Source organism: Erpetoichthys calabaricus, chromosome 7 (assembly GCF_900747795.2).
Source record: "Erpetoichthys calabaricus chromosome 7, fErpCal1.3, whole genome shotgun sequence".
Taxonomy (NCBI): Eukaryota; Metazoa; Chordata; class Cladistia; order Polypteriformes; family Polypteridae; genus Erpetoichthys; species Erpetoichthys calabaricus.
Genome location: NC_041400.2, coordinates 135,730,505 through 135,740,871, shown reverse-complemented (window position 1 = coordinate 135,740,871; position 10,367 = coordinate 135,730,505).

The following is a 10,367-nucleotide window of genomic DNA, read 5'->3' as shown; positions in this document are numbered from 1 at the left end:
GGGAATACAACTCTGCTTTAGCTTTTGCGTCAATGGGCACTCACATTGCTCAACCATCAGGACAAGGACCGTATGCTTTCAGAATCCACGGTCAAATTTATCACCAGGTCTCTCCTTTATATACCAATCCTGACACGTCACCACAATTCGGTTAGCTATATATCTTCGATTCTGCTGAGGCTACCAGTCAACGTTTGCAAAAGGAATGTAATAGCGCTTGCAGTGACATTTTGTTGCTTCAACTAGACAACATGATATGACAGGTTAATCCCTTCGCAAAGTCTTACATGCAAATGCATGACATTATCACTCACGGTAACCCTGTTACTGCTGTACGAATGGTGTTCATGGAAAATCCAAGTCTGGTTATGAGAAGGTATAACGCCCCATCCTGTCAAACTGATGTTGCTGCCATCTTTGTAGGTGAAGACGGGGAACCTCCTGCAAAACGCGACATTTGCATATATCCAAGGGGAGATGCTTGCAAGTGTATCTCTGTTCTCAATATGAACTGTGACCCCATGGTTTATCCACTGCTATTCCCTTACGGAGATCCAGGCTGGCACGTACAATTGACCTATGTTGAGGAAAAGCGAACCGTGAAAAGAACGCGAGTCACACAGCTCCAATTTTATGCTTTCAGGCTTGCCATGAGATCTTCATTTACTGCACGCGCGCTACACTGAATGGATCAACGTGTGTCTACCCGGCGCAGAGAGGCGTGGGTAAGCCGTTGAACCTAATTCGTGCTGGAAACCGGGGCTTGCAATTGTTCCCCACGAACGAGGAATTCCCAGTAAGTGCGGGTCATACGCTCTCACTGATTACGTCCCTGCCCTTTGTACAAACCCCCCCGCCTCGCTAATACCATGGTCGGGTGACTTGGTGGATTATATATAGAAAAGCAGCCAGAACCACAAAGAACAATGAAAAGTCTACGTGACTCACAGGTGCATGTGGACTGTGCAAAGACGAAAACGACTCAGGTGACGAGTTGGGGGTGGGCACATGAGCAGGCAGTGCATACTGTACGAGAAATCAGCAGACTAGCATGATGGAGGGGGCGGAATGGGCATCCTTCCCCTCTCCTCCCGTTCTGCCCTCCTTGCCCGAGTGCCGTCCACCCCCGTCCCTCGCTCTGGGAGGAGAAGGCGCGACAGCGGTCCTCCAGTTTTCAGTCACGGACAATTGTATGTTGGTTCATACCGTGCATTGTTACAATGTTACTTTTCTTGGTGGTTTATTAAATTACGGATTTTTCAAATGTTAATTTTTTCCCTGTGCTTAAAAATCATTACAAAAACGGAGTGATTATGCGGCGTATGGTACGCCGCGGGTTGGCTAGATATTATATAAATTCCTGTCAGACCAGCATGCCACACATACATAGATAGATAGATAGATAGATAGATAGATAGATAGATAGATAGATAGATAGATAGATAGATAGATAGATAGATAGATAGATAGATAGATAGATAGATAGATAGATAGATAGATAGTGTCACACACGTGCGATAGATAGATAGATAGATAGATAGATAGATAGATAGATAGATAGATAGATAGATAGATAGATAGATAGATAGATAGATAGATAGATAGATAGATAGATAGATAGATAGATAGATAGATAGATAGATAGATAGATAGATACTTTATTAATCCCAGGGGGAAATTCACATAAAGGGCCTGAATGATAGTTCTGTAATTCCACGGCAGACAAGGGGACGGTGAGGTGCACTGACTTTCTTTCTCAATCTCCTGCAGCCCATCCACAAGATATCCCGCATGGTTCCGGCGCCACTGATGATGTCACTTCCGGTCCCAGGGCCACTGATTACGTCACTTCCGGTTATGGTGCCACTGTTGTGGACTTGTACTTGTGAACATCTCAAAATTATTTAACCCCTTTGCAGCCAAGGCACATTATATGGGTGGCTGCCTTGATGTTTTCACATCATTTTTGTGGCAGTGTCTTAGTCGACAGGATCCTTAAAGCCCAGAGGAAACTGGGACTGGACCTGAAGTATAACCAGGTGGGAAGAGTACCGGGGCAGAGTTTCCGAATTGGGGGGTTCATCCCATGGTCTGGAAAGATCCAGTGCAGGCTCTGCTCCCAATAAAGTAAAGAAACAAAGGGAGTATGTGGGAGTGGACTGGTTCCTATGGGAAAAGCAAAGGGCGCTTATTATGCTCTCTCGGAGGAGAGAGCTGTTCACCCCACTAGGGTCAAGATCCCAGCTAAACGTGGGGCATCCCCAGACCAGCAGGTAGAAAGATTAAAAAATTGGAAATTCGACCCAGAGCGGTCGACCCAGGAGCAAGCTGCCTTTTTTTTGTGACAATAGATAGATAGTACTTTATTTGTTGAGAGCACAGTGCAGGCTGAGGAGCTTGAGCCGAGTGTGCCACTGATGGATATACATCTGGTGCCTAGGCCAATGCCACGTCACGGTCAGAGCCCTACTCGAGGAAGTCTTGAGCCTGCTGTGCGCCTCCAGTCCAGAGCAGCTCAAGACCAGCGAGAGACCTGATGCTACACCTAGAGCAATTGGAGGTGTGAAAGGATGACATCGCCCACAGCTTTATCAACAGACACGAGACTGTCCATGATCTCATCGATGCCACAGCCGTCCGAGTATCCAGTGAGGCGGCTGTGAGGGTGCAGCGTCTTCAACAGTCCTTCGCACGGTGCGTGCAGTGCCTGGAAACGAGTATGAGAGAGGAGATCAGGAGGAAGGTGCAGATGAGGTAGCGTGCCGTCTCACCCGCCACTAAGATAGTTGGGGAATGACTGGAGACAGTCGTCCTTGTTGGTTGCAATGTCATGAATGGAGTTCCCTAAGCTTGCCCCTGAGTGTGCACCCACGAGCATTGTCAACTTTGTAGAGGAAGTTGACCTGTTCGTGGAGCTGCATCCACTGAGCAGTGTGGAGCTGTGGGGATTCCTGATCCCGGCACTGAACAAACCAGCTCGTGCTAAGTGGTTAGCTGAGCAGCACAAGTGTAATGACTGGGCGGAGTTTTGCACTGCCTTTCTGAATATGTTCCTCTTGGAGGAGTACCAGGCACTGTTGGAAGAGAAGCTCCGTACTTTTGTGCAAAAAGCATCTCAGAGTCTCAGAGACTTTGTATTCGAATTCCGTGCGTTATGCCTTAAGTGGCGTTCTGACATGCGCAAGGAAGAGATATTGCGACATGTCCTTGATACATGTCACCCTCGGGTGGCAGCTGCTCTGAGGGGTATCGTGAAGTCGGTGGATGAGTTGATAAAGTTGGGGTCCTGAGTGGAAAAGGACTGGGTGGCCATCGGGGTTGGGGGGTCTCGCAAGGGTCCCACGCAGTGATATCCCGTGTAGTGGGAAGTGGCCCCAGCCTACAGTCTGGACATCTGATAGTTTATGAACCGAACAGGATCAGTGGAGAGATGAGACACAGACAAAAATTGAAGGGTGAATGGTGCAAGTTTATTTACAAGAGTGCTGTACAACCAAAAATGCAGTAGTGTCAGGTGGGCTATGTGACAGAGTCCTTCAACACTGACACCTCCTCAAAAAAAAAAAAAACCAAAAAAAAAAAAAGGAAAAACATGGTGTATTTACAAAAACCGTGCACTCCTACAAAAACTACACACACACACACACACTCCAATAATGAAGGTTGTCTTCTTTTATTTCTGGCTCAAGAAGCTCCTCCAACAGGAAAGAAAAAAAATGCACAAAAACAAGTGTGTATATATACAAAAACAATTACACCAAACCCCAAATCAAAATTATCCCTGCACCAAATAAGTATATATACCTCCACCGAAAATGATCACTAGGAGATATATAACTCTGTATACAAAAGAATATTTATAAAGCCGCCAAAATCAAAACTGCTGCTCCAATAGCTCAGCAGTGCTTACTCGTACCTCGCCTTTAGGTCCACTGACGACCCCTGTTGGCCGGTAACTCCTTAAATATAACCGGCAAGATTGTCCAGCCAATCTACCACCCCGTCTACCTCATGCACCTATCCAGGTAGATGCTAGCGCGTTCACGCCATGCGCCACGACACACCAGGAGCAACTATGTATTTAAAATCGAAACCAGGCGGGTTGCGCCTATAAACCCCTCTAGATGGCCAACGGTTATGCTGAGCTCAAGGACATCAGCTGCCGACTCACCAGTAAGGAAACTCATTTATTTACAATATAGGATCCCAATCTCAGACTCAATCCTGTTTATACAAACAAATGCCGGCTTTTTCTTTCAGGTCCACCGAACCTCAAACCACCTGAGCTGGCCAGGCTGTGAGGACACCGGCGTGTAAAAATGAACACATGCAGAGGAACCCGTACTGGCCATTATACCGGCTCCATGTGTGTCCAGACAGACAACGTGCCTCACAGCGCTCACCCGCAAGACAAATGGTAAGCGCCTTTCCTTACAACCTTATAAATACCATAAATAGGCTTCTTCAACTTAATTTTGGTACCACACACACCTCGAGAAGTCCTCTGTCCCAAACCATGAGGAAAAGCCCTAGCAGAATCCCATGCCGATCTCACCTTGGTGCAAGCCACCGCACCCCTCTTAGTGGTGCCCATACAAGTGCGAGGGTCACTGCAAAGACGGTCGTAGATACAGGCAGCACTTACATCCTTATGCTTTCACGAGGCACACTAGGTGACAGAAGTAATTATTCTATCCATCTGTCCTTCCAGTGTCGTGCCAGCACCAGCAAGAATACAGCGCGAGGCAGGAACAATCCGTGAATGGAGCGCCAGCTCCTTGCTAGCGCTGTGACACCGTGTCCTCACATGTTTAATTATTAACAATGTAGATCATTTAAATGATGTTAACATTTTATCTGTATAATGTAATAAACATATTTTGCTGCATTTCATCTTAAAAATGATATTGTCATCATATGTAAATACGCACTTTATAAAGTGGCTCAGGTTGTGCAATATTGTAACTGTATTGCAAGTTTACAGTGAGGTGATTGTACTTATAAGTTCAAACAGTTCTACAAGGAGCACTTGATGGTCTGATTGATTGCGTTTATAGTTCTTGGGATGAAACTGTTTCTGAACCGTGGGATCAGTACAGGAAAGGTTCTGGAGCGTTTGTCGCATAACAGCAGTTCAAATAGTCAGCATGGCTGAGGCAGCGTGTGCTAGATGCTGCATACTGATAATTGTCTTTCCGATCAGCTGCACTAGAGCTGTGATTCCACACTCAGATGCAGTGATATAAATACTCTGAGTGGTGCAGTGAGAGTAATATGGAAAAAGATGATCCGTGGCAACCCCTAACGGGAGCTGCTAAAAGAAGAAGAAGAAGGTGCAGTGAGAGTAACAACGCTAAAGCAGCTATGGTATTTAGAATACTTTGGCTATTCTGTGGACCATTATATTGTTACGAGTTAATTACAATCAATGCCTTAAACTAATAAACAAAATGCAGTTAATTTCAGTGTATATGATAACGCCGCGTCAGGGATGTGGATCTAAAAAAGAAAGGGAAACCACACTGGAACAAAAGCACTGCTTTGACACTGAGTGTCGCCAGTTTGCAAAACCAAGCGGAGAAGCTGCGTACGCCAGAGTTTTAGCTAGTGTGAAAATGTGCTTGGCTTTGCGCTAAGTTTAGATTTTATACATCGCAATTTGAGCATGGAAACGGGAGTACGCAACATTTTTGTGCGTATGCAATGTTTATACATGAGGGCTCAGGTATCTTTTATTCGTAGTATGATTTTGATTTGATGGTACCGACAGACAGGAATACTAACATGGAGTTTTTTCCCCCTTTAATATATATAAAATTCATAAAAATGAATCTTTATTGTGTCTCTTTCATTATTACTATTTGATTTAGCAGACACCTCAAAGTAGAATGTGACAAGCCATGACTTTAAAGTTTGGGTGGAGGAAGAGTTGTCTATAGTGGTACACTCTCTTTTCCAAAACTATTTCTCTGAACTTACCTCTGTAGAAGGAGGTGGTGTAGTGTGAGACTGACAGGTCTAACAGGGTAAGAGGCAGGGGAGCGGTGGTCCAGAAGAGTTGAGCTGGCTGTACATGTGTCCGTGAGAGAACTGAGGTGTTCCTGTTCACCAACTACAAAGAAAATAGAACTAGATTAGTTGCTGGCAATGCTATGTATGAGCCACGAGAAAGTTGAAGGGCCTGAGATTAATTCATTAATGGAGCTCAAGGAGGTGAGGTGTCCGTTAATGTGTTGTATTTACATGTGTGCATGAGGGCCTGCATCCCCTAGTATAGGAATTAATTTGTGACTGCAGAACGTAGTGCCATGGAGGAGGCAGTATGTGTACCTACTGGTGGAAGTTTAGGGATTAGCTGCGGTAATCCAGGCACTGTATAAATCAGCAATGCTGAAACTTGCTTGGGAGACTTGTCTTGTCATCCTCATCATTTAGTCTTCTTGTAAGTTAATCTTCTCATTAGTTGGTTATCTGGTTTTTCGTCTTCTCGTCACTCCATCTACAGGTTTTATAGTGTGGCTGCAGAGAGGAACCCTCTGACCATTCCATACTGTGGAGAAGGTTGGGCATGATAAGGAGTCTTTGAAGGTTAATGAAGTTGAGGCAGGAATGTGGCTGTGAATACAAGCTTTCTGACTACTCAGTGTTGGGGAGAAAGGTGTGTGTAGAGTCTGATGTGCGTCCACTGATTTTAATAGAGAGAAGGCTGAAATCTGAGACTGGAATGGTGAGCAAGTCGTTTGTCATTTAAATCCTACATTTTTTTCATCTGTGGAGTGGGAGGCATTGAGCAAATCATGGAATGGTCCGGTGGTCTTTGGCCCCAATTAATATATATATGGGAGAATGTAGGTGATCACATTAGGTGCGAGAAATGGATTCAACAATTTTTTAAAAATATTTTTTAATTTTTTGGTGTCTGTATTTCTGTTTCTTTGACACAACTGTTCCGTTATGAACTACAAGATGCCCCACCAGGGATTTCACAAAGCATTTCATGGAGTATCACAAAGTGCAGTACAAATGTAGGGTTAGTCCCAAGGGTAGATGAAAACTGGAGTTGAAAACAATACCCACGTTTCTTGAAGATCAATCATGTTAGAGATGCTACAGACATTCGGATGGAGAGCAGAAAAAAAAGTCTAACATATGGGAAGTTCATTCCACAACATGGAAGCAAAACCTCAAAAATGTTCTGCTGCTTCAGTATGTCTGGCCGGAGTAGAAGCAGTCAGCAGGCAGGCTGAAGCAGAATGAAAACGTTTTGAAAGAACATATGGATAGAAGAGAGACTTTCTGTCTCAGCTGTGTGTCAGTTACACATATTGTGATTTTCTGTTAAAATTATTTCTTGAAAAGAATAATTAGGACTGTACCATCTCAAGAGGAAAATTATCTTAAAAATGTACAGAAATTTCAGTTTCACACAATTTGTACTTAATAGACCACTACTGAATTTAGCAAAATGATTGCAATTTGTGTCATCAGTTTATTACTATTTGATCTGTGAAAGTCCTTTAGTTTTACATTTTCATGGAGAACCTTATTGAAGTGGCACGCAATAGTACAGATAAGTTTTGTATATTATGTTAGCATCAATTTTAAGACACTCTGATGAGTCTTCACAATTTGAAGATGAGGTTGATGAGTCTGATATAGGTGTTGAAGTTGTACTTTCTGAAATAACTTTCATCCCTGGAATTCAAAAAAAATTCTCAGTTTAACTTCCTGAAATCTCAATTCTTATGTTATCTACTCTCGAGGTATAGGATGCTCACACTGTAGCTCCCTTCTTGTGTGCATAGGTCTGCTGATTAGTATAATCCATTGGCTCACTTTTCCACTAATTATATTATTTTAGTTTAGTCATCCTTGTTAAACCTTACATAATTAACTGTGACAGGACTTTTTTTTTGTCCTTTACTCACTTTATTTATACCTGACTAGCAGAAGTACCTGGCATTGCCAAGCTGTCCCCCGACGTGTACTTTTGTTTGAGAAGACACCTGGAAATGCTTGGCAGAGTTCTAACGCAGTAGAGTATCCCTACATAAATATTGTAATCATCATGGAGAAGACTCACTTGATGAGAGGAAAAGAAGCCTGCAGTAAAAGACTAAATGACACAGAGAATAAATAAAAAGAAGTGTGAGATAGAGAGAAACAGAAAAGTAGGATTTTAGAACACTGACGTCTTCTATCGAATGAGAATTTTTCCTGTTTTGAAAGATTAATATATACAGTTACTCTTTAAAGTTTCAATAAATTAAACATATACTTTAAGTATGAGTGAACAAAAGGCTGGAATTTAGAAAAAAAAAAAGAACAACAAAAAGAATTTCACATAAAGAACATCCGCAGTGGCCTTAAACAAATCTGAAATTATGTAAATTGTGTCTCTCACAATCAGAATGCAAGTTATACAACATACTCTACAGTGCCCGACTAGTAACATCTTTTTTCCTATACTATACTATAGGAGTGGTAAGGAGGAGGAGTATAGGGACCTAATCAAGGACTTTGTTAAATGGTGCGACTCAAACCACGTACACCTGAACACCAGCAAAACCAAGGAGCTGGTGGTGGATTTTAGGAGGCCCAGGCCCCTCATGGACCCCGTGATCATCAGAGGTGACTGTGTGCAGAGGGTGCAGACCTACGTATAAATACGTGAGAGTGCAGCTGGATGATAAATTGGACTGGACTGCCAATATTGATGCTCTGTGTAAGAAAGGACAGAGCCGACTATACTTCCTTAGAAGGCTGGCGTCCTTCAACATCTGCAATAAGATGCTGCAGATGTTCTATCAGACGATTGTGGCGAGTGCCCTCTTCTACGCGGTGGTGTGCTGGGGAGGCAGCACAAAGAAGAAGGACGCCTCACGCCTGGACAAACTGGTGAGGAAGGCAGGCTCTATTGTAGGCACGGAGCTGGACAGTTTGACATCCGTGGCAGAGCGACGGGAGCTCAGCAGGCTCCTGTCAATCATGGAGAATCCACTGCATCCACTAAACAGTATCATCTCCAGACAGAGGAGCAGCTTCAGCGACAGACTGCTGTCAATGTCCTGTTCCACTAACAGACTGAGGAGATCGTTCCTCCCCCAAACTATGCGACTCTTCAATTCCACCTGGGGAATTGTAAACATTAACATTATTCAAAGTTATTGTCTGTCTGTATACCTGCATTGTTATTACTCTTTAATTTAATATTGTTCTTTACAAGTATGCTGCTGCTGGAGTATGTGAATTTCCCCTTGGGATTAACAAAGTATCTATCTATCTATCTATCTATCTATCTATCTATCTATCTATCTATCTATCTATCTATCTATCTATCTATCTATCTATCTATCTATCTATCTATCTATCTATACAGTATTTCTTGATGTTATTTTTTCAGAGTATCACTTTATTGCAGCGGTTACCAGTGATGTGTCACAGTCCTGAGGTTCAAATCTTGCCTTGCTATTCTTGTGTGGTATTTTATCCCAGTGGATTTTGTTACGGTACTCTGTGTGTGCCCTGCGATGGATTGGAGTCACATGATGCACATCTCTGTTTCTCCATGCACTGTGACTGTATGGCAGGTATGGCTAATTGATACTAACTCTTCAGAATAAAGATCAAATGCTGCTGATTCTCTAACTCCAGTACCTATGATACAACAGATGCATACCAGCTTCATGTATTCTTCAGTGATCTGTGACACTTCTATGCATTGCTTTCTTAGCTTAGAAAACTGTCGACATTTTCCTGGAGACAATGTGTCACATACTTGTGTGAAACACAAATGTTAGTTCAAATATACTGCATTCATTTTAGCTTTAAAATCTGATATATCCCCTCCAGTGTTGATAATTACTTTTCATATTAATTGTATCTTCCATTGCCTCTGTCCTACAGTAAACCTTTACTCGGACAATATAATGTACCACACATGTCCACTTAGGGGGCAGCCAAAGTGTCCAAATAAGCATGAAATAACCAGAGATGGGGGGGTTGGAACAGAGTACTAAGCCTTTTCTCCTCTCCCAACAGACCAACCGAAGAAAAATAAATATTTCTCACCTGAGTCCCAGGCAACGGCACTTCCGGCTTCCCATGAAGACATCACTTCTGGTCCCCATCTGACGAGTTCATTTCCCGCTCACAATGATGATGTCATTTCCGCACCACAGTGATGATGTCACTTCCTTCAAAACCACTTCCACTTCCTCTCTGGTTCTAATTCCTTCCTGCCATTTTTCCATAAAAATATATTCTCTAATTGTCAAATGTTTTTTTTCAATTTTGACCATAGCAACAGTCCTTTATTTTGAATTGGACCACCAACATCATACAGGGAATTCCCCCAACTCTTTTTT